This window comes from Ursus americanus, chromosome 9 (genome assembly GCF_024610735.1).
Source record: "Ursus americanus isolate L20-20 chromosome 9, mUrsAme1.1.p, whole genome shotgun sequence".
In the NCBI taxonomy this organism is placed as follows: Eukaryota; Metazoa; Chordata; class Mammalia; order Carnivora; family Ursidae; genus Ursus; species Ursus americanus.
The window spans coordinates 73,042,530-73,067,118 of NC_142135.1; the positions used below are offsets into that span (position 1 = coordinate 73,042,530).

Genomic DNA, 24,589 nt, shown 5'->3' on the forward strand with positions numbered 1-24,589 from the left:
AAACTTTATTTAAAAAAATACCAATCCTACACAAACCTTTTGAAATAGTTCCCAACTCATGATGTAAGATAAGCATTACTTTAATACCAAAAACAAACAAAGGCATAATAAGAAAACTACAAAGCAATAACTGTCATGAATGTAAATGAAAATATTCTCAAAAAAAAATTAGGAAATCAAGTCAACCACAACCTGCAGATTTATCCCAGAACTCAAAGCTTTTTAACATTTGGAAATCAATCAATGTAATCATCATATTAACAGAATAGGAGAACATGTATCTGTCCACCTCATTAGACCAAAAAAAGCACTTGGGAAAATTAAATAGCCATTCATGATAGAAACTTATTACTGAAAATGACAGAAATGAGAAACATGTTATTGAAAACTGGAGTAAAGGGTATTCTTATTTTGAAGCTGGCAGAGAACTTGGCTGAATTGTGCTGTATTACTCAGTAGCAGAAACAGAACTTGGAATGATGAACTTGGAAATTTAGCTGACGAGATTTCCAATCAAAATGTAGAAGGTGTGGCCTGGTTTTCCCTTGCTGCTTATGGTCAAATTCAAGAGGAGAGAGATAAACCAAGGCAGGACTTGTTAAGCAAAAAGGATTTTGCACTTAATAATTTGGAAAATTCTCAACCTATCTAGATACCATGTTCTATAAACAGAGCCTAGGATGTAGCAGGAAAACTGTTTGCTAAAGAGATCAGGCATGTGATTTATGGATCCAATCAACTATCTCAGCAGAAGCCAGGAGTAAAAATTAGTCATCTAGGAAGACTCTATAGGGTACTCTTGTGCCTAATGATGTGAATTCCCATTACATCCACAGAAGACCAGCAAGTTTTTCAGTAATTTTATTCCAGCAGATGAAAAGGACAGAGATGGAATGAAATAAACAGAATGATTCTGAGGGCCAAAGTGGATGGAATAACTGCCCTAGCACAACACCCCCATCCTGGGGCCAAGAAGATGGGGCTACTTCCCTACTAGGGCCCAGAGAACAAAGCAGTAAGCCACAGAGGATTATTCTCAGGCTTTGAAATCTAATGGAATTTGCCCTGCTGGATTTCAGACCTGCTTGGGGATTTGACCCCATTTTTCCTTCTAATTTCTCCCTTTGGGAATGGGAGCATCTATCTATACCTGCTCCACTGCATTTTAGAAGCAGATAACTTCTTTTCTAGTTTGACAGGTCTGTGGATGGAGAGTAATTTTGGCCCAGAACAGATTATACCCAGTGTCTCACCCACTCCTGACTTAAATGAAATCGAAGATGAAATTTCAAACTTCTTGAGATGATTACATTTAGATGATATTTTATACTTAAAGTTGACTCTGGAATGGTTAATACTTAGGGAATTTTGGAGTGTGGTAAATGCATTTCCCTCATGTGAAGGACATAATTTTTCTAGGACCAGAGAACTGTTGTGGGTTGAATTGTGTCCCCAAAAATAAATGTTGAAGTCCTTATTCCTGGTATCTATGAATGCGACCTTATTTGGAAACAGTCATTGCAGTTATAATTAAGATGAAGTCACACTTGATTAGGGTAGGTTTAGTTAATTATGACTGGTGTTTTTATAAAAAGAGGAAAAGAGATAAAGAGACAGAGACGGAGAAGAAGGAAGAATGCCAGGCAAAGCTTAGAAATGTCCAGTTACAAATAAAAGAATGTCAAGGACTGCCTTCAACCATCAAAAACTAAGAATAGGCAAGGAAAACTTTTTCCCTAGAGCCATCAGATAGAGCATGACACTCCCAATATCTTGAGTTCAGACTTCTAGCCCCCAGAGCTATGAAAGAATAAATTCCTGTTTTTTCAAGCCACCCTGTCTATCATAATTTGTTACAGTAGCTCTAGGAAACTAATGCAAAAAGTAACTACATAAGCAACTTGTGTTAGATAAATACATACAACTCAGCAACTAAAAGGCATAAACTACAGGTACAAAAATTTCAGTCAATATTGAGCTTCATGCTGATCAAAATCCTAGTCACAAAAGAGTATACACTATATGATTCCACATAAGAACTTTTATGAAAGACAAACTTACTTGCAGTAACAAAAAGCAAATAAATTCTTTCCTAAGGCCAGAAGTGACAGAATTATCTGCAAACAGTATGAAGAAACTATCTGGAATGATATAATTATTCTATATTTTTATTAATATAATGATAGTTATAGGGTAAGTTCAAGTGTCAAAACTCATCACACTGTAGACTTAAAATGCATGCATGTTGTTTATATAAATGCCTCAATACAATTAATTGTTTTAAACATCAAATAAAAACTTGTAAAAGCCATACTGAAACTGATAAAGTTGAGAGGGGGGAAGCCACACAGATGAAAAAGAACTAAGATCTTTCATTTGCAAATAGCTCATACAATCAATAAAACAAAGCTAAACATGAATTTCACAATAGAAAAATAGACAATATGAATTTAGCAATTCATTAAAATACACACACACACACACACACACACACGGAAGTAGCAAAGAAACAGAAAATATGCTCACCCTCCCTTATAATTAAAGATAGGCAAATCAAAACAAAACATTGTTCACCTATAAGATTGGAAAAATCTTTAGTTTTAGAATATCTAGAGCTGTGACAGTGGGCCTTCCCATACTGTTTGGCATCAGTGTACTTCCCTAAACCCTTTTTGAAGGGCAATTTGGCAAAATCTATGAAAATTTACAACACATACCCTTTCATCTAAGAGGTTTACTGCTATAATTTACTATACAAATATACTCACAAAGATGCCAAACTATGTGTACTAAGGACATTCTTCAAGATTCCTGGAAGAGTGAATATTTGGACATAACTATATATCTTTTAATACAGAATGAGACAAATCACAAAATAGCCACAATGAAACGCTACACAATGCAATGATTTTAAAAGCACAACTAAAGCAAAATATGGCACAATTTGAATACTGTAATCTCAATTTCATAAATAAAAAGGATATCCATAGGTATACATATATATATGGTGACATATGTATATAAAATTTAGGGGAAAAACTGAAGACCTCTTTGAGTAGAGTTTAGCAGCTGGACCTGGAGAAAGTCTAACTTTTCATTTTATATTTGCCTATACTATTTGATTTTTATCGTATACCATACTATTTTCACCTTTTTAAATGGGCAAATACGTGAAAGGAAAAAAATAGAACTTTAAATGATGAATTGCATACTATACATGAAGAGCTCTTTAGGATACTCAAAATACAGGGAAAATGTGCCTAAATTTTTCAGAAACAAAATAATGTTTTCTGTGGTTATAAAAATTCTCTCCAGAATTATTCTTTTTTATTTCCACATTTCCTTATAATCACTTCCTAATTGTTCTTCCCAGTAAACTATAAGCACTCACAGACCAAAAATTATTTGATGACCTACAAGGAATGCCAAACAGGAAGGACAGAACCATTCCTAGAAGACATTATGTTTGAAATTTAAGTGCCACAATAAATTATGTATCTCTGGCCACAGAATAGTATGACTTTTCAACTAATCTGAATAGCATCATTATAAGGAATAGATAGTAGAAGGAGATTTTTGAGGTCGCAGAATTATCTTGAGATCTATACTTTGAAACTCAGTTTTAGATAAGGTAACAACTCTGCCTCAGTTTCTTTATTCAAAAAATAGAAATTATACACTCATGATTTTTATGAGAACTATTATCAGATAACATTTGTTAAGCAGTGTCTGGTACAAAAGAGTCACTTAATAAAGGAAAGTTATTATCATCATAATTGTCATTGAATTACCTTTCCTTTCAAGTATACCACGCATTCTCAATGGGGCAATATTACTCTCAAAGGAGGAAAATTTGTTCTTAGAGCACAGAAAGCTTAAACATTATAATAGATTGTGGTTCTTCTAAACTCAACTCTACCCAACAAAATATTATTCCTTCTTATTTAATCTATCTCCTTAAAAGGCAATAATGAAAATAAATAAAGTAAAAGGCAATAATGAGGAGCACCTGGATGGCTCAGTTGATGCAGCTAATGGAGCGTGCAACTCTTGATCTCAGAGTTGTGAGTTTGGGCCCCACATTGGGTGTAGAGATTAGTTAAAAATAAAATCTTTTAAAAAAAGGCAATAATGAAAGTTAAGAAAGAATGAATTAGGTTAATAACTCCCTTAAGAATTATATACAAATACTGTTATCAGCTTTGTAAATTTCAAAGACTAAAATGTTTACGTAAATGAAAATTAACATTCTGAAGTACAAAATTAGAGAAATAGTGCCTGTTGCTGTCTACACACATGAATGATTGCAATTCATATATGCAGCAATAAAAAGAAATATAAAAGAAAGGGGATGAGCCTTTAGGACATAGTTATGTAGCCACTGGATGACAGCAGTGTCTATAAGGAAATTAATTTTGGTGGGTGTTAGCCAAATATAAATCACAAATACTTGGAATTAAACCATTGGAAATCTTATTCCAAGCAAGGCAATAAGCAAAGAGTGTTTAATCTTAGCTACGATTGTTTGAAGAAGATTGATTGTGTGAAATTAGAAGTAGCCGTAAAATAAATAACTTCTGAGTAGTAAGAGATATAAAACTGATAGAAAAAAACTGTTTCTTTAATCATGCCAGAAAAGCCTTTCTTTTTGCTTTCTCCCTCCTAAAGTAGCAAAATACGAATTTGAAAGTCCAAGACAATAATGGACTGCCTCACAAATGGGCAGGGTCAATGAGTATGGTTCCCTGTTGCACTCTTTTGCACACTGGCTCTATGCACTAAGCTGACTCAACTCCTGCATTTTTCTATCTTCTCTATTTTCACCAAGAACTATAAGGGTGAAGACTATTTCAATGGCTATCTACTCAGCAATGAGGTAAATAAGAATTATAACTATAAAACTCCTAAAAGAAAACATAGAAGAAAATCTTATGATGGGGCTAGGCAGGATTTCTTAGATAGAATTTGAAAGACATAACACACAAAAAAAACATAAATTGAATGTTACCAAAATTTACAACTTTTGCTCATTGAAAGTCTGACCACTTAAAAAAGAAAAGGAAGAAGAAAAGGCAAGCTATAGACTGGGAGAAAATATATGTAAAATACGTATCAAAATACATTGTGCCCAGAATACATGAAGAACTCTCACCACCCTAGGACTACAAACACCCAAAAGAAAATAAGATTTGAAAAGACACTGTATCACAAAAGACAGATGAATGGCAAATGTCATAAGTCATTACAGAAATGCAAATAAAAAAGGAGGGAAACGATGGCAGAGGAGTAGTGGACCCTATTTTAACCTCTCTCCTGAATCGAGCTGGATATCTACCAGACCATCCTGAACACCCACAAAATCAGCCTGAGATATAAGAAGATACATCTGGATCTTTACAAACAGAACATCTCTGGCACTTGGTCTCGAGGTATGAAGCAGGGAGCCGAGAGTCTGTGGGCAGATATCAGAAGATAAATGGAAGGGGGAGGGAGCTGCCACGTCTGAGCACCAGGAAGGCAGAAGCCTCCTGCGCTGGGGAGCGGGCTGCACTAGCAGACTGGTAGCAGTGGGGAAACCAGACTGAAACCTGGAGCTTCTGGAGCTTGGGAGCGTGCACGCAAACTGGGGGGTAGCTGGTGGTTTTAGAAGCACAGAGGGCAGAGATGAGCCGGCCCTGGGAGCAAGGACTGGGAGAGCTGCTGTGGCATACACAAACCAGGATGCTGCAGGTTTTTAGCAGCACTGACAGAAATGGAGTCAGTGTGGCCTGTAGAGCCCAGTGAAGAGCAAAATGCGATCTCTCTGTTCTGAGAAAGAGGTTTAGATACGGTCACTGCTGCTCTGACTCTCAGAAGACTCTCACCAGGGAAAGCCCCTAGAGAACAAAAGCCCAGAAAAACCAGTTCTCACTGTGCCCATTGCCCCCACACACACAGGGGGCAGGGAAATTCTGCCCAAACAGGGTTGCCTGAGTATCAGCACTGCAGGCCCCTCCCCCAGAAGGCAGGTTGAAAGAACAAGAAGCCCACATCCCTAAGGTCCCTATAAGATAGGTGCATCTTGCTTGGGTCCTAGTCAATAATTTGGACTCTGTACATCCCCACAACCACACCTCATCAGAATGACAAGGAGGAGGAACCCCCAACAAAGAAAAGAAAGAGAATATGGTCTCTGCCACAGAACTAATGGATATGGATATGACCAAGTCATCAGAAATGGATTTCAGAGTAACAATTATGAAGATGATGTACAGGCTTGAGAAAAATATTAAGGAAAATATAGAATCTCTAGGGGCTGAAATGAGAATAAATCTGGGGGAAATTAAGAATTCTATGAGTGAAATGCAGTCTAAACTGGATGCTCTGACTGCCAGGGTAAATAAGGCAGAAGAACGAATTAGTGAGTTAGAGGATGAGATAATAGAAAAGAAGGAAAGAGAGATAACATGGGGAAAAACCTTCATCTTCATGAAAAAAAGCTACAGGAGATTACTGACTCAATGAAACGTTCCAATGTCAGAATTATCGACATCCCCGAGGGGGTGGAGAAAGAGAGAGGTCTAGAAGAGATATTTGAACAAATTGTAGCTGAGAACTTCCCTAATCTGGTGAAGGAAACAAGCATTCGTGTCCAAGAGGCAGAGAGGACCCCTCCCAAGATCAATGAGAACAGACCAACACTATGACATATAATAGTACAATTTGCAAATCTTAAATCCAAGGAAACAAACTTGAAAGCAGCCAGGGGGAAGAGATTCCTCTTGTACAGAGGGAGGAACATCAGAATAACGTCAGACCTGTCTACAGAGACCTGGCAAGCCAGAAAGGGTTGACAAAACATATTCATAGCACTAAGTGAGAAGAACATCCAGCCAGGAATTCTTTGTCCAGCAAGGCTGTCATTCAGAATGGATACAGAGACAAGCAGCTTCCAAGATTAGCAGAAACTGAAAGAATATGTGACCACTACACCAGCCATACAAGAAATATTAAGGGGAGTTCTATAAAAGTAGAAAGACCCCAAGAGTGATACAGAACAGAAATTTACAGAGACAATCTATAGAAACAAGGATTCACAGGCAACATGACAACATTAAAATCATATCTCTCAATAATCACTCTCAATGTGAATGGCCTAAATGCTCCTATAAAACACCACAGGGTTGCAGATTGGATAAAAAGACATGACCCATACGTATGCTGTCTACAAGAGACTCACTTTGAACCTAAAGATAGATCCAGACTGAAAGTGAAGGGATGGCGAACCATTTTTCATGCCAACAGACCTCAAAAGAAAGCTGGGTTAGCAATTCTCATATAAGACAAATTATATTTTAAGCTAAAGACTGTAATTAGGGATACAGAAGGACACTATATTATTCTTAAAGGGCGTATCCACCAAGAGGACCTTACAATTACAAATATCTATAGCCCCCAACAGGGGAGCGGCCAAATACATAAGCCAACTGTTAATCACCTAAGCAGATCACCTAAGCAGAAAATCAACAAAGAAACAAGAGCTTTGAATGACACACTGGACCAGATGGACCTCATAGATATATATAGAACACTCCATCCTAGAACAATAGAATACTCATTCTTTTCGAATGCACATGGAACTTTCTCCAGAATAGACCATATACTGGGTCACAAAACAGGTCTCAAACGATACTAGAAGACTGAGATTATTCCCTGCATATTCTCAGACCACAATGCTTTGAAAGTGGAACTCAATCACAAGAAAAAAATTGGAAGAAACTGAAACACTTGGAAACTAAGGACCATCCTGCTTAAGAATAATAGGGTAAACCAGGAAATTAAAGAAGAGGTTAAGCAATTTATGGAAACCAATGAGAAAGAAAACACATCGGTCCAAAACCTATGGGACACTGCAAAGGTGGTCCTAAGGGGGAAATACATAGCCATCCAAGCCTCACTCAAAAGAACAGAAAAATCTAAAATGCAGTCCTTATATTCACACTTTAACAGCTGGAGATGGAATGAAAGAACAGGCCTCAGTCACCCACGAAAAGACAACTGATTAAGATTAAAGCAGAGGGGCACCTGGATGGCTCAGTTGATGAAGCGTCTGTCTTCGGCTCAGGACATGATCTCAGGTTCTGGGATCAAGCCCGGCATGGGGCTCCCTGCTCAGTGGTAAGCCTATTTCTCCCTCTGCTGGCTTCTCCCCTGCTTGTGCTCACTCTCTCGCTCTCTCTCTCTGACAAATAAATAAATAAAATCTTTAAAAAAAAGATTAGAACAGAGATCAATGAATTAGAAATGAGAAATATAGTAGAGCAGATCAACAAAACTAGAAGCTGGTTCTTTGAAAGAATTAATAAGATCAATAAGCCACTGGCGAGACTTATTCAAAAGAATAGAGAAAGGACCCAAATTAATAAAATTATGAATGAAAGGGGAGAGATCACAACTAACATCAAAGAAATAGAAATAATCATTAGAAACTATTATCAACAACTATATGCCAAAAAACTAAGCAACCTGGAAGAAAAGGCTGCCTTCCTGGAAACCTATAAACTACCAAGACTAAAACAGGAAGTAATTGACTATCTAAATAGACCGATAACCAGTGAAGAGACTGAAGCAGTGATTAAAACCTCCAAAAAAACAAGAGTCCGGGGCCTGATGGAGTCCCTGGAGAATTCTACCAAACATTCAAAGAAGAAATAATACCTATTCTCCTGAAGCTGTTTCAAAAAATAGAAACAGAAGGAAAACTACCAAACTCATTCTATGAGGCCAGCATTACCTTGATCCCAAAACCAGGCAAAGACCCCATCAAAAAGGAGAATTACAGACCGATATCACCGATGAATATGGATGTCAAAATTCTCAACAAGATCCTAGCTAATAGGATCCAACAGTACATTAAAAGGATTATCCATCATGACCAAGTGGGATTCATCCCTGGGATGCAAGGGTGGTTCAACATTCCCAAATCAATCGGTGTGATAGAATACATTAATAAGAGAAGAGATCAGAACCATATGATCCTCTCAATTGATGCAGAAAAAACATTTGACAAAATACAGCATCCTTTCCTGATTAAAAACCTTCACAGTGTAGGGATAGAGGGTACATTCCTCAATTTCATAAAAACCATCTAGGAAAAGCCTACAGTGAATATCATTCTCAATGGGGAAAAGCTGAGAGCCTTTCCCTTAAGATCAGGAATATGACAAGGATGTCCACTCTCGCCATTATTGTCCAACATAGTACTAGAAGTCCTAGCAACAGCAATCAGACAACAAAAAGGGATAAAAGGTATCCAAATAGGCAAAGAAGAAGTCAAACTCTCTCTCTTTGCAGATGACATACTTTATATGGAAAACCCAAAAGACTCCACCCCCAAATTACTAGAACTCAAACAACAATTCAGTAATGTGGCAGGATACAAAATCAATGCTCAGAAATCAGTTGCATTTCTATACACAAACAATGAGACTGATGAAGGAGATATTAGGGAATTGATTCCATTTACAATAGCACCAAAATCCATAGATAATTTGGAATAAACTTAACCAGAGAGATAAAGGATCTATATTCTAGAAACTACAGAACACTGATGAAAGACGCTGAAGAAGACACAAAAAGATGGAAAAACATTCCATGCTCATGGAATGGAAGAATAAGTATAGTTAAAATGTCTATGCTACCCGAGCAATCTACACTTTCAACACCATCCCAATCAAAATATGTCCCAATGACATTTTTCAAAGTGCTGGAACACACAATCCTAAAATCTGTGTGGAATCAGAAGAGACCCCAAATCGCCAAGGAAATGTTGAAAAAGAAAAACAAAGCTGGGGGCATCACATTGCCTGATTTCAAGCTATACTACAAAGCTGTGATCACAAAGACAGCATGGTACTGGCACAAAAACAGACACATAGACCAATGGAACAGAATAGAGACTCCAGAAATGGACCCTCGACTCTATGGTCAACTAATCTTTGACAAAGCAGGAAAAGACATCCAGTGGAAAAAAGACAGTCTCTTCAATGAATGGTGCTGGGAAAATTGGACAGCTATATACAGAAGAATGAAACCTGACCACTCTCTCACACCATACACAAAGATAAACTCCAAATGGATCAAAGACCTCATTGTGAGACAGGAATCCATCAAAATCATAGAGGAGAACATAGGCTGCAACCTCTTTGACATCAGCCACAGCAACTTCTTTTGTGACACGTGTCCAAAGGCAAGGGAAACAAAAGGAAAAATGAACTTTTGGGATTTCATCAAGATAAAAAGCTTCTGCACAGCAAAGGAAACAGTCATCAAAACAAACAGGCAACCCACAGAATGGGAGAAGATATTTGCAAATGACACTACAGATAAAAGGCTGGTATTCAAGATCTATAAAGAATTTCTCAAACTCAACACCCAAAAAACAAATAATCAAATCAAAAAATGAGCAGAAGATATGAACAGAGACTTTTCCAATGAAGACATACAAATGGCTAACAGACACATGAAAAAATGTTCAACATCACTAGCCATCAGGGAAATTGAAATCAAAACCACATGGAGATACCACCTTGTGCCAGTTAGAATGGCAAAAATTGACAAGGCAAGAAACAACAAATGTTGGAGAGAATGTGGAGAAAGGGGAAGCCTCTTACACTGTTGGTGGAAATGCAAGTTGGTACAGTTACTTTGGAAAACAGTGGGGAGGTTCCTCAAAAAGTTAAAAATAGAGCTACTCTATGACCCAGCAATTGCACTACTGGGTATTTACCCCAAAGATACAGACATAGTGAAGAAGTATATAATCACCTAAAACCAAATCAGGGAGAAATTGAAAATTTGAAGAGACCAATTATTAGTAATGGCATTGAATCAGTATTCAAAAATCTCCCTACAAAGAAAAGTCCAAGACCAGATGGTTTCACAGGCAAATTCCACCAAACATTTAAAGGAGAGTTAATATCTATTCTTCTCTAACTATTCCAAAATATAGAAGGAAAACTTCCAAATTTGTCCTATAAGGCGACCATTACCCTGATACCAAAACCAGACAAAAGCACTACAAAGAACAACTACAAAAACAAAAACAAAATTACAGGCTAGTATCACTGATAAACATAGATGCAAAAATCCTCAACAAAATATTAGCAAACCAAATTCAACAATACATTTGAAAAAATTATTTGCCACAATCAAGTGGGATTTATTCCAGGGATAAAAGGGTGGTTCTATATTCACAAATCAATATGATACATCAAATTAACAGGAAGGATAAAAACCACATGATCATCTCAATAGATGCAGAAAAAGCATTTGACAAAATACAATATCCATTCATAATCTAAGAAAAAGAAAACTCTCAACAGAGTGGGTTTAGAGGGAATATACCTCAACATGACAAAGACCATAAATGACAAACATACAGCTAACATCATAATCAATGGTGGAAAATGAAAGCTTTTCCTCTAAGAACAAGAATAAGACAAGGAACTCCATTCTCACCACTTCTTTTTTTTTAATGAGGTTTTTTTTATTACATTATGTTAGTCACCATACAGTACATCCCTAGTTTTCGATGTAAAGTTCCATGATTCATTACTTGCGTATAACACCCAGTGCACCATGCAATAGTGCCCTCCTTAATACCCATCACCAGCCTGCCCCATTCCCCCACCCTCCTCCCCTCTGAAGCCCTCAGTTTGTTGGAAGATCGGTAGGAGAAGGGGAAGAAGAAAGGGGGGGTAAACAGAAGGGGGAATGAACCATGAGAGACTATGGACTCTGGGAAACATTCTCACCACTTCTATTCAACATAGTGCTGAAAGTCCTAGCTGCAGCAATCAGACAAGAAAAAATAAATAAAAGGTATCCAAATTGGTAAATATGAAGTAAAACTGTCACTATTTGCAGATGACATGATACTATATTTAGAAAACCCTAGTTTCCAACAAAAAACTATTAGAACTGATGAATAAATTCATAAAGTTGCAAGATACAAGATAATATGCAAAAATCAGTTGCATTTCTATATGCTAGTAACAAATTAGCAGAAAGAGAAATTAAGAAAACAATCCCATTTACAATTGCACCAAAAAGAAAAAAATACCTAGAAGCTAAAGGACCTATTCTCTGAAAATCATAAAACACAGATCAAAGAAATGAAAGAAAACACAAATGGAAAGATACCTCATGCTCATGGATTGGAAGAATTAATATCATTAAAATGTCCATGTTACTAAAAGCAATCTATGGATTCAATGCAATCCCTATCAAAATACCAACAACATTTTTCACAGAACTAGAACAAATAATACTAAAATTTGTATGGAACCACAAAAGATCTCAAATAGCCAAAGCGATCTTGAGAAAGAACAAATTTGGCAGTATCTCAAGTCCAGATTTCAAGATATACTACGAATCTGAAGTAATCAAAACAGTATGATACTGACCCAAAAATAGACACATAAATCAATGGAACAGAAGAGAGAGCCCAGAAATAAGCCCACACCAATTAGATCGATTAATCCACAAGAAAGGAGGCAACAATATGCCATAGGGAAAAGACAAGTGGTCTTACGTGGTGTTAGAAAACTGGAGAGCTACATGCAAAAGAATGAAACCTGACCACTTTCTTACACCACACAACAATAAACTAAAAGACAGACTAAAGACCTAAATGTGAGACCTGAAAACCATAAAATTCCTTTAAAAAAAAACAATAAAAGAAAAAGGGAGTCATCTCTTTGACATTGCTGTTAGCAACATTTTTCTGGATATGTCTCCCCAGGCAAAGGAAACAAACATAAAAATAAACTACTGGGACCTCACCAAAATAAAAAGCTTTTGCACAGCAATGGAAAGCATCAACACACCAAAAAAAGCAACACACTGAATGGGAGAAGATACTTGCAAATGATAGATCTAATGAGGGGCTAATGTCCAAAATATATAAAGAACTTATAATACAACTCAACACCAAAAATTAAAAATTTTTAAATTAAAATTAAAAATTAAAATGGGCAGAGGACCTTAATAGACATTCTTCCAAAGAAGACATATAGATGGTCAACAAATACTTGAAAAGATTCTCAAGATCACTGACCATCAGGGAAATACAAATTAAAACCACAATGAGGGACATCATGGGACTCTTGATCTTGGGGTTTTAGGTTCAAGCCCCATGTTGGGTGTAGAAATTACTTAAAAATAAAATCTTTAAAAACACACATACACAATGAAATATTACCTCATACCTGTCAGAATGGCTAGTATCAAGAAGACAAGAAATAACAAGTGTTGACAAAGATGTGGAGTACAGTGAACCCTCATGCACTGTTGCTGGGAATGTAAACTGGTATAGCCACTGTGGAAAACTTTATGGAAGTTCTCAAAAAATTAAAAATAGAAATACCATATGACCCAGTAATTCCACCAAAGAAAACAAAAACACTAATTCAAAAAATATATGCACTCTTATGTTTATCACAGCATTATTTACAATAGTCAAGATATGGAAGCAACACAAACATCCATCAATAGATAAAGAAGAAATGGTGTGTGTGTGTGTGCGTGTGTGCGCACGCGTGTGTATGTGTGTGTGTGTGTGTATTCAGCCATAAAAAAGAATGAGATCTTGCCATTTGCAACAACATTGATCCATCTATAGGGCATTACACTAAGTAAAATTAGTCAAAGAAAGTCAAGCAGAGAAAGGCAATTATCATATGGTTTCACTCATTTATGGAACATAAGAAGTAGGAAGATCGGTAGGAGAAGAAAGGGAAGAAGAAAGTGGGGGGGGCGGTAAACAGAAGGGGGAATGAACCATGAAAGACCATGGACTCTGGGAAACAAACTGAGGGCTTCAGAGAGGAGGGGAGTGGGGGAATGGGATAGGCTGGTGATGGGTATTAAGGAGGGCATGTATTGCATGGTGCACTGGCTGTTATACGCAAGTAATGAATCATGGAACTTTACCTCAAAAACTAGGGATGTACTGTATGGTGACTAACATAATATAATAAAAAATATTATTATTAAAAAAAAGAAAGACAAATACTATATGATTTCACTTATAAGTGGAATCTAAAAAACAAAACAGCAGAAACAGACACATAAACACAGAGAAAAAACTGGTGGTTGCCAGAGGACAAGCTGTGGGGGGATGGGCAAAATGGGCGAAGGGGAGTGGGAGGTACAGGCTTCTAGCTATGGAATGAATAAGTCACGGGGATGAAGGTACAGCATAGGGAACATGGTCAGTGGTACTGTAATAGCGTTGTATGGTGACAAGATGGTAGCTACACTTGTGAGCATAGCATAATATGTAGAGTTGTCAAATCACCAACTTGTGCACCTGAAGCTAATGTAACATTGTGTGTTAACTATACCTCAATTTTTAAGGCCAAAAAAAAATAATAGATTGTAAATAAAAAACAAAACAGCTAAAATGTATTAAGCACTGTGTGCCAAGTCCTGTGCTAATAGCTTTTACTAACATTCTCTGAAGTGATCCTCTCACAACAATCTTATAAGGTAGCTAAAAGTGGTGGCACATTTATTTTACAGATAAGACCTTTAAAGTAGTAGCCACAGGAGTGCCTGAGTGGCTCAGTTGGTTAAGCATCTGCTTTGGGTTCAGGTCATGATCCCAGGGTCCTGGGATCAAGCCCTATGTCAGGCTCTCTGCTCAGTGAGGAGTCTGCTTCTCCCTCTGCAGCTCCCTCTGCTTGTGCTCTCTCTCAAATAAATAAAATATTTTTTTAATATAAAAAATAAAGTGGTAGCCCCATTTTACAGATGAGGAAACTAACAAAATATGTGCTACAAACATGAGACATGGCTTTGATACTTCAGTTTAAACCTTGAAAATGGGATATATGTTTTATGTCACTGAAAGGTTAAGACATAAAATATCTGTAAATCATAGAAAAATCACCCCTACCCACTGAACCAATGATTCATTAACTTAGTTTCAACTGGAGTTAGGACTCTAGGTTGTCCCCACTTTCTCCAAATTCAGCCCTCCCTGGGATCAACTCTGATGATTATTGAATAGCTTGCATTTTTTAGTATGCCCTCTACTTTTGAACTTCAGCTCCTTGCTACTAACAGACTATTTCCTCAATTCTGAGTACTGATATGCCCTCTAGGTTTAAAACCTGGGGTGGGGGGAGAGCGGCCTGCCTGTACAATTGGGTCTTCAGTTATCTTTGAAGCAGAACCAAACTTCCTGGAGATTGTCTCAATCTTTGCACTCCCTTTTAGCCATGCAAGTCTCTTTCTGAACGCTGCAATTGAGCTTCTGAAGGCAAACCGTAACGCAGCTGACATCTTGTGGGCATAAAAATAATTACACCATTCCACCTGGATTTCAAGATTCTGACGTTGGCTATGTTCTCCAGAGCACAATAGGCTAGAATCCCTTCCTCAATCCTCTGGCACTTCATCTTTAAAGAAAAAGCCAGGTCTATGCAAAATTCTTAAATTTCCTCTGAAGTTTCATTTAGTCTTCTTTCACGGTGTTACAAGATATTTTTTTAATGCAAGCCTGGTGAAAATCTGTTAAAAATCATTTGAATGTTTAAAAGAAAAAAATCACTTTCACAGACGTTTTTAATGATTGAAATATGGCTTTATAAAATACAAAAAACTTAGCTCTATCCCTCAGCATCTTTGCATATATCCCTATATGTATTTGTAGATAATAAGGGATAACCATTCAACACACATTTACTAGGTGCTTACCATGTCCCAACCAATATGCTAGAACTGGGATAGAAACATGATATAAGATGTGGATCCAAATCTCAGAATTCAATGCACATGAACCCATTCATCTTAAATACGCACATTACACAGTCATGCATTTCTAATTCACGTAGGTCACTCTCAATTTCTTTTCCCAATATCATCTGGGCCACGTAGCAGTGTTATTGTATTAATGTAACAAATGTAGTATAATTGCTAAAAAACCATACGTGCTACATGCATATTTTCCTATAAGCTCCCGGCTGTTGTGATTTCCCCAACCTCCTTGATACATCTAAATACGATTCTCTTTCCAAACTAATTTCCTTCTCTCTCTTCTCTGGGGAGAGCACTAATTTTTTTAATTTTTTTAAAATTTTCAAATATACACAATATAAGTATATATATATTATATGTAATGTATATACATATATTTAGAGGGAGAGATAGAGGGGGAATGAGGGGCAGAGGGAGAAGGAGAGAGAGAATTTTAATTTATGTCATTTATTTAATCTCACAACCCTGAGATCATGACCTGAGCTGAAATCAAGAGTCAGACACTTAACTGACTGAGCCACACAGCTGCCCAGTTTTTTAAGTATTTTACCACTTTTTCCTCACATTAAAAGAGTAAAGGTGTAATAAAAATAACACTGATTTTCAAGCACAAAGGTCTGGGTTCAAATTCTGACAGTAGTACTATGCACCATTGATGAAAGTACTTTACCTCCCTGTCTCTAGGTTCTGTCACCTATAAAAAGGGAGTATAGCAAAGCCAAACTCACAGTGTCTTTATGAGGAAGGATTACATTTAACAGATCTGTAAGACTACCATAGACCTACTATAAAGTAGGCACAAAATTAACATTAATTCCCCCTTTTCTATCATTTCTCAACAATTACAGCCCTTTATTTCAATAAAATTCTCACTGGTCATTACAGAAACTCACGTAACATGGCACACTCTACTTTTCAATGAGAAAAGTGTATCATTTAATGTAGAAAAAGCATACTCTAGGGACGCCTGGGTGGCTCAGTCGTTAAGCATCTGCCTTCAGCTCAGGGCGTGATCCCAGAGTCCTGGGATGGAGCCCCACGTGGGGCTCCTCTGCTGGGAGCCTGCTTCTTCCTCTCCCACTCCCCCCCTCCCCGCCTGTGTTCCTTCTCTCGCTGGCTGTCTCTCTGTCAAATAAATAAATAAAATCTTTAAAAAAAGAAAAAAGAAAAAGCATACTCTACGTAGAGGTAAGTCTTCATCTGGTAAAATAAATAGCAACTCATAATTTTTTATGGATTTGAGACTCATGCTAAACTGAAACCAAAACTGTTTTTTATGTAATTACCTTTAGTTACTCAATACCAAATTTAAGTTGTTTTAGCACCTCCATATGTGGCTCCAAAAAACATTAATTGTTCTACTTTAAGTCCATTCCAGACAAGAGACATAGATTTCAATGTTTTAGAAGACTTGTCTCTATACCATCAATATAGTCTGTGATATAGTCATGAAGTGGAAAGAATCTTAAAAGGTTCCCTGGATAAATCCCAGGCAAAATACCACAAGTATTCAAAACAGGAAATTTATAGTCTAATCAAATTTATTTATCCTTCTAGGCAATATGTTTTTCTTTATATCTAATTAAATTTTTATCATTGCAGTTGAACATAAAAAAATATGTGAAATTCCTCTTCACAGCAGTTCTTCAATTCTGAGAATTTTACATTTTATTTTTTTTTATTTTAATAATGATTTTTTATTATATTATGTTAGTCACCATACAGTACATCCCCGGTTTTCGATGCAAGGCTCGATGATTCATTAGTTGTGTATAACACCCAGTGCACCATGCAATATGTGCCCTCCTTACTACCCATCACCGGTCTATCCCATTCCCACACCCCCCTCCCCTCTGTAGCCCTCAGTTTGTTTCTCATAGTCCATAGTCTCTCATGTTTCATTCCCCCTTCTGATTACCCCCCCTTTCTTTATCCCTTTCTTCCCCTACTGATCATTCTAGTTCTTATGTTCCATAGATGAGAGAAATCATATGATAGTTGTCTTTCTCTGCTTGACTTATTTCACTAAGCATTATCTTCTCCAGTGCCGTCCATGTTGTAGCAAATGTTGAGAACTCATTCTTTCTGATTGCTGAGTAATATTCCATTGTATATATGGACCACAACTTCTTAATCCAGTCATCTGTTGCAGGGCATCTCGGCTCCTTCCACGATTTAGCTATTGTGGACATTGCTGCTATGAACATTGGGGTGCATATGGCCCTTCTCTTCACTACGTCTGTATCTTTGGGGTAAACACCCAGTAGTGCAATGGCTGGATCATAGGGTAGCTCAATTTTTAACTTTTTAAGGGACCTCCACACGGTTTTCCAGAGTGGCTGTACCAACTTGCATTCCCACCAACAATGTAGGAGGGATCCCCTTTCTCCACATCCTCTCCAACAATTGTTGTTTCTTGCCTTGTCTATTTTTGCCATTCTAACTGGCGTAAGGTGGTATCTCAGTGTGGTTTTGATTTGAATTTCCCTGATGGCTAATGATTTTGAACATTTTTTCATGTGTCTGTTAGCCATTTGTATGTCTTCATTGGAAAAGTGTCTGTTCATATCTTCTGCCCATTTTTTGATTTGTTTATTTGTTTCTCGTGTATTGAGTTTGAGAAGTTCTTTGTAGATCTTGGATACCAGTCCTTTATCTGTAGTGTCATTTGCAAATATATTCTCCCATTCCGTGGGCTGCCTCTTAGTTTTTCTGACTGTTTCCTTGGATGTGCAGAAACTTTTAATCTTGATGAAGTCCCATAAATTCATTTTATCTTTTGTTTCTCTTGCCTTTGGGGATGTGTCATGAAAAAGGTTGCTTTGGCCGATGTCGTAGAGGTTGCTGCCTATGTTCTCCTCTAGAATTTTGATGGATTCCTGTCTCACATCGAGGTCTTTCATCCATTTGGAGTTTATTTTTGTGTATGGTGTGAGATAGTGGTCAAGTTTCATTCTTTTGCATGTAGCTGTCCAATTTTCCCAGCACCATTTATTGAAGAGACTGTCTTTTTCCCACCGGATGTTTTTTCCTGCTTTATCAAATATTAGTTGCCCAAAGAGCTGAGGGTCCATTTCTGGGCTCTCTATTCTGTTCCATTGGTCTATGTGTCTGTTTTTGTGCCAGTACCATGCTGTCTTTGTGATCACAGCTTTGTAGTACAGCTCGAAATCCGGCATTGTGATGCCCCCAGCTTTGTTTTTCCTTTTCAACAGTTCCTTGGAGATTCGGGGTCTTTTCTGGTTCCATACAAATTTAAGGATTATTTGTTCCAGTTCTTTGAAAAACGTTCTCGGTATTTTGATCGGGATAGCATTGAAAGTGTAGATTGCTCTGGGTAGCATGGACATTTTAACTATGTTAATTCTTCCGATCCATGAGCATGGAATATCTTTCCATCTTTTTATGTCTTCCTCAATGTCTTTTAAGAGTGATTTATAGTTTCTAGAATAAAGGTCCTTTACGTCTCTGGTTAAGTTAATTCCAAGGTAACGTATGGTTTTTGGTGCTATTGTAAATGGGATGGATTCCCTGATTTCTCTTTCTTCGTTCTCGTTATTCGTGTACAGAAATGCAACTGATTTCTGAGCATTGATTTTGTATCCCGCCACGTTACTGAATTGCTCTATAACTTCTAATAGTTTGGGAGTGGCTTCTTTTGGGTTTTCCATATAGAGTATCATGTCGTCTGCGAAGAGAGACATTTTGACTTCTTCTTTGCCGATTTGAATACCTTTGATCCCTTTTTGTTGTCTGATTGCTGTTGCAAGGACTTCTAGTACTATGTTGAATAATAGTGGCGAGAGTGGGCATCCTTGTCGTGTTCCTGATCTTAAGGGAAAGGCTTCCAGCTTTTCCCCATTGAGAATAATATTTGCAGTAGGCTTTTCATAGATGGCTTTTATGAGATTGAGAAATGTACCTTCTATTCCTACACTCTGAAGGGTTTTAATCAGGAAAGGATGCTGTATTTTGTCAAATGCTTTTTTGGCATCGATTGAGAGGATCATATGGTTCTTGAGTCTTTTCTTGTTGATATGATGTATCACGCTGATTGATTTGCGAATATTGAACCACGCTTGCATCCCAGGTATGAATCCCACTTGATCGTGGTGGATAATCCTTTTAATGAACTGTTGGATTCTATTAGCAAGTATCTTGTTGAGGATTTTGGCGTCCATATTCATTAGGAAATCGGTCTGTAATTCTCCTTTTTGAGGGGGTCTTTGCCTGGTTTGGGGATCAAGGTAATATTGGCCTCATAGAATGAGTTTGGTAGCTTTCCTTCTGTTTCTATTTTTTGAAATAGCTTTAGGAGAATAGGTATTATTTCTTCTTTGAATGTTTGGTAGAATTCCCCAGGAAAACCGTCCGGGCCTGGAGTTTTGTTATTTGGAAGGTTGTTTATCACTGACTCAATTTCTTCATAATTAATTGGCCTGTTTAAGAAATCAATTTCTTCCTGTTTCAATCTTGGTAGTAATAGGTTTCCAGGAAGGATTCCATCTCTTCCAGATTGCTTAGTTTATTGGCATATAGCTGTTGATAAAAATTTCTAATAATCCTTCCAATTTCAATGGTGTTCGTCGTGACCTCTCCTTTTTCATTCATAATTTTAATAATCTGGGTCTTTTCTCTTTTCTTTTCGATAAGTCTTGCCAGTGGTCTGTCAATTTTATTGATTCTCTCCAAGAACCAGCTTCTAGTCCTGTTGATCTGCTCTACTGTACTTCTGGTTTCTGCTTGATTGATTTCAGCTTTAATTTTGGTCAACTGCTTCCTTGTGCGTGGATTAGGCCTGTCCCTCTGTTGCTGTTCCAGCTTCTTGAGGTGAGAATATAAAAACTGCATTTTAGATGTTTCTATTCTTTTGAGTGACGCTTGGATGGCTATGTATTTCCCCCTTAGGACTGCCTTTGCAGTATCCCATAGGTTTTGGACTGTTGTATTTTCATTCTCATTGGTCTCCATAAATTGTTTAATTTGATTTTTGATTTCCTGGTTTATCGAGTCATTCCTGAGCAGGATGGTTCTTAGTCTCCAAGTGTTTGAGTTTCTTCCAAATTTTTCCTTGTGGTTGAGTTCCAATTTCAGAGCGTTGTGGTCTGAGAATATGCAGGGGATAATTTCAATCTTTTGGTATCGGCTGAGACCTGTTTTGTGTCCCAGAACATGGTCTATTCTTGAAAATGTTCCATGGGCATTAGAATAGAATGAGTATTCTTTAGTTCTGGGGTGTAGTGTTCTATATATATCTAAGAGGTCCAACTCGTCGAGTATGGCATTCAAAGCCTTTGATTCTTTGCTTAGTTTTTGCCAGGGTGTTCTGTCTATTTCTGAGAGTGGAGTGTTGAGGTCCCCTACTATTAATGTATTTTTATCTATATGTCTCTTTATTCTGGTTAAGAGTTGGCTTGTGTATCTTGCTGCTCCCCTGTTGGGGGCATATATATTTATAATTGTCATATCCACTTGTTGAATACTTCCTTTAAGAATAATATAGTGCCCTTCTGCATCTCTAACTATAGTCTGTAGTTTAAAATCCAATTTATCTGATATGAGAATTGCTACCCCAGCTTTCTTTTGAGGTCCATTTGCGTGAAAGATAGTACTCCATCCCCTTACTCTCAGTCTGAATGCATCTTTGGGTCGAAATGAGTCTCTTGTAGACAGCAAATGGATGGGTCATTTCTTTTTATCCAATCTGCAACCCTGTGGCATTTGAAGCCAGAATTTAAACCATTAATGTTCAGGCTGAGTACTGAGAGATACGCTTTTAATTCTGCCATGTTGTCAGTAAAGTCTTTGTTTGTATTGGCTGTGACTTTCTGTTTTGTATCACTCTTGGGGCCTTTTTACTTTTATAGAACCCCCCGTAATACCTCCTGTAGGGCTGGTTTCGTGGTTACGAAATTGGCTAGTGACTGTCGATTCTGAAATGTCTTTATTTCTCCATCAATTCTGAATGACAGCCTTGCTGGATAAAGGATCCTTGGCTGCATGTTTTTCTCTGAAAGAGCTTTAAAAATGCCCCCCCCCCAACCCTTTCTCTCATTCCAGGTCTGTGTAGACAGGTCTGACGTAATTCTGATGCCTTTGCCTTGGTACGTGAGAAATTTCTTTGCCCTGGCCGCTTTCAATACTGTATCCTTGGATCTCATATTTGCGAATTGTACTATGACGTGACGTGGTGTAGGTCTGTCATGGTTGAGCTTGGGAGGGGTCCTCTCTGCCTCTTGGACACGAATTTTTGTTTCCCTTGCTAGATTAGGGAAGTTTTCAGCTACAATTTGTTCAAATATCTCTTCTAGGCCTCTGTTTTTCTCCACCCCCTCGGGGATGCTGATGATTCTAACATTGGATCGTTTCGTTGAGTCAGTAATTTCCCGTAGCCAACATTCGTGGGCGTGGATTTTTTTAAGACCATCTTCTATTTTTATTTTTTCCTCTATTAACCCATCCTCCAATTCACTAACCCTTTCCTCCGCTTCCGTGACCCTGGCCGTCAGAGCCTCTAGTTTTGCCTGCATTTGGCTCATAGAATTTTTAATTTCTGTCAAATTCGCTCTCATTTCCGCCCTTAGGGATTCTATATTCTCAGTAATATTTTCCTGAATACTTTTCTCAAGTCTACTCATTATCTTGACCATTGTTACTCTGAATTCCATTTCTGATAATTTGGTTACATCCATATCCGTTACTTCTGTGGCAGAGGCCACTGAGTCACTGTCTTTTCTTTGCTGGGGGGGGCTTCTCCTTCTTGTCATTCTGATGAAGAGAGGTTGCGGGGTTTCCAGAGCCCAAAATTATTGACTGGGTCCCAGGCCGTGCCCCTTGTTTTATAGGGATCTTAGAGATGTGGGCTTCTTCTTTAAAGATTTTATTTATTTACTTATCTGAGAGAGGGAGACATACAGTCAGCAAGAACGAAACAGAAGCAGAGGAGTGAGAGAGGAAGAAGCAGGCTCCCAGCGGAGGAGCCCGATGAGGGACTCCTTTCCGGAACGCTGGGATCACGCCCTAAGCCGGAGACAGGAGCTCAATGACTGCGCCACCCAGGCGCCTGGGTTGTGGGCTTCTTGATTTTTCAGCCTGCCTTCTGTGTTCTGGGGGAGTGGCCTGCCGCGCCGATACTCAGGCAACCCTGTTTGGGTAGAGTCTCCGTGTCCCCTGCGAGGGAGGATGGGGATGGGCACTCTCTGAGCCGGTATTTCCAGGCTTTTGTTCTCTGGCGGCTTTCCCTGGCGGCCGGCTATGCCTCTTCTGAGGGTCCGAGCAGCAGAGGCTGCATTGTCGCAGAACAGAGGGATTGCGGCCCGTTCTCCACTGATGTTCTGGCCACTTTAACTCTATTACTGTTGGTGCTGCTCAACCCTGCAGCGTCCCGAGATGTGCGCCCCACACCCGGCGTCCCTGCCCTCACTTCCAGGGCCGGCGCGTCTCTGTCCTTTGTGTTTCTAATGCCGCCAGCCACCGGCCAGCGCGTCTCTGTCCTTTGTGTTTCTAATGCCGCCAGCCACCGGCCGCCCCGCAGGCTCCCGGGTCTCCCGGTCTCAGTCTATGCCCGGTGAGCACACCTCGATTCCGGAGTTTCGTGAGCAGCCTGGTGGCGCGCGCACCCGGTTCAGGGTCTCAGTCTGCTGTTTCGCGGGTGCCGACCACGAGTCCGCCCGCTCCCCCGTGCAGGTGGCCCGCCAGCCGCCAGCCGCCCCGCGCGCGCTCCGGGAGTTCCCGGTCTCAGTCTGGATCCCCTGAGCACACCGGGATTCCGGTGTTCCGGGAGATGCCTGGTGGCGCGCGCCTTCACGGCTCACCGGTCTCAGTCCGCTCTCTCGCCGGTGCCCTCTGTGAGTCCGCCCGCTCCCCCGTGCAGGTGGCTGCCGCTTCCCGGCGCCCAAACGCGGCGGCTCCCTCCCCCTTCCGTTTATCTTCCGATATCCATGCACGGTTTACAGCTTCCCTCTTCGTACCTCAATACTCAGCGCTGGAGATGTTCATTTGTAGAGATCCAGATGCATCATCCTGCGTCTCAGGCTGATTCCGTGGTTATTTAGGCTGGTCTGGTACCTATCCAGCTCGACTCAGGGGACCGGCTGAAAAAGGGGTCCCCTACTCCTCCGCCATCTTAACTCCCTCGAGAATTTTACATTTTAAATTTTCTTTCCCAAATTAAACCATTCCACCTCCTTTTTCTTCACAGAGCATCCCTTAAGTTTTTCCTTTTTTTTTTCTGACCTATTTGGATTTGATATTTTACTACTGTTTAAAAGATTATAATTTCTAGGCAAAGTACTGGAGAGGCAGCATAGTAGTAAAGCATCTTTTTCTAATCATGAGGAAAAATGGTGAATCCTGTCCCTTGGAAAAGCTTGTGAGTTCATTAGATAGATGTTCTGAGGAAATGAGATTCAACACATTAGGAACAAGAAACTTACGAGAGTGTTGTGGAGATCTTACCTTCATACCTTTATTAAATCAGAGTTAAAATTAATAAATGAAGTACAGTTGGAGACTATGTCTATTCCATTTATTCACCAATACACATTTTGCACTAAAGTGAACAACATGAAAAGAGAGAAAAAAGATATAATTCCTGTCCGTAGGGCTTTTATGATGTCCTAAAACAAATCACAGTTCCAGGAAATTACATATGTTCAAGAAAAACACAGAAATTTCAAAAATAACAGAGTAAAAACTGAGTCTGTAATTTTTGGAAAAATGAGGAACAGCAGAATAATGAAAGTCAAATCAGATTACCCAAGTGCATGCTTTCTAAAATAAGCTC

General features: G+C 38.7%; 1 protein-coding gene across 1 annotated transcript in view; it reads right to left on the reverse strand.

The window, feature by feature from the left end:
- The window catches only part of RP1 (RP1 axonemal microtubule associated), a 296,245-nt gene that overhangs the window by 262,244 nt on the left and 9,412 nt on the right, over positions 1–24,589 (reverse strand). The window lies entirely within an intron of this gene.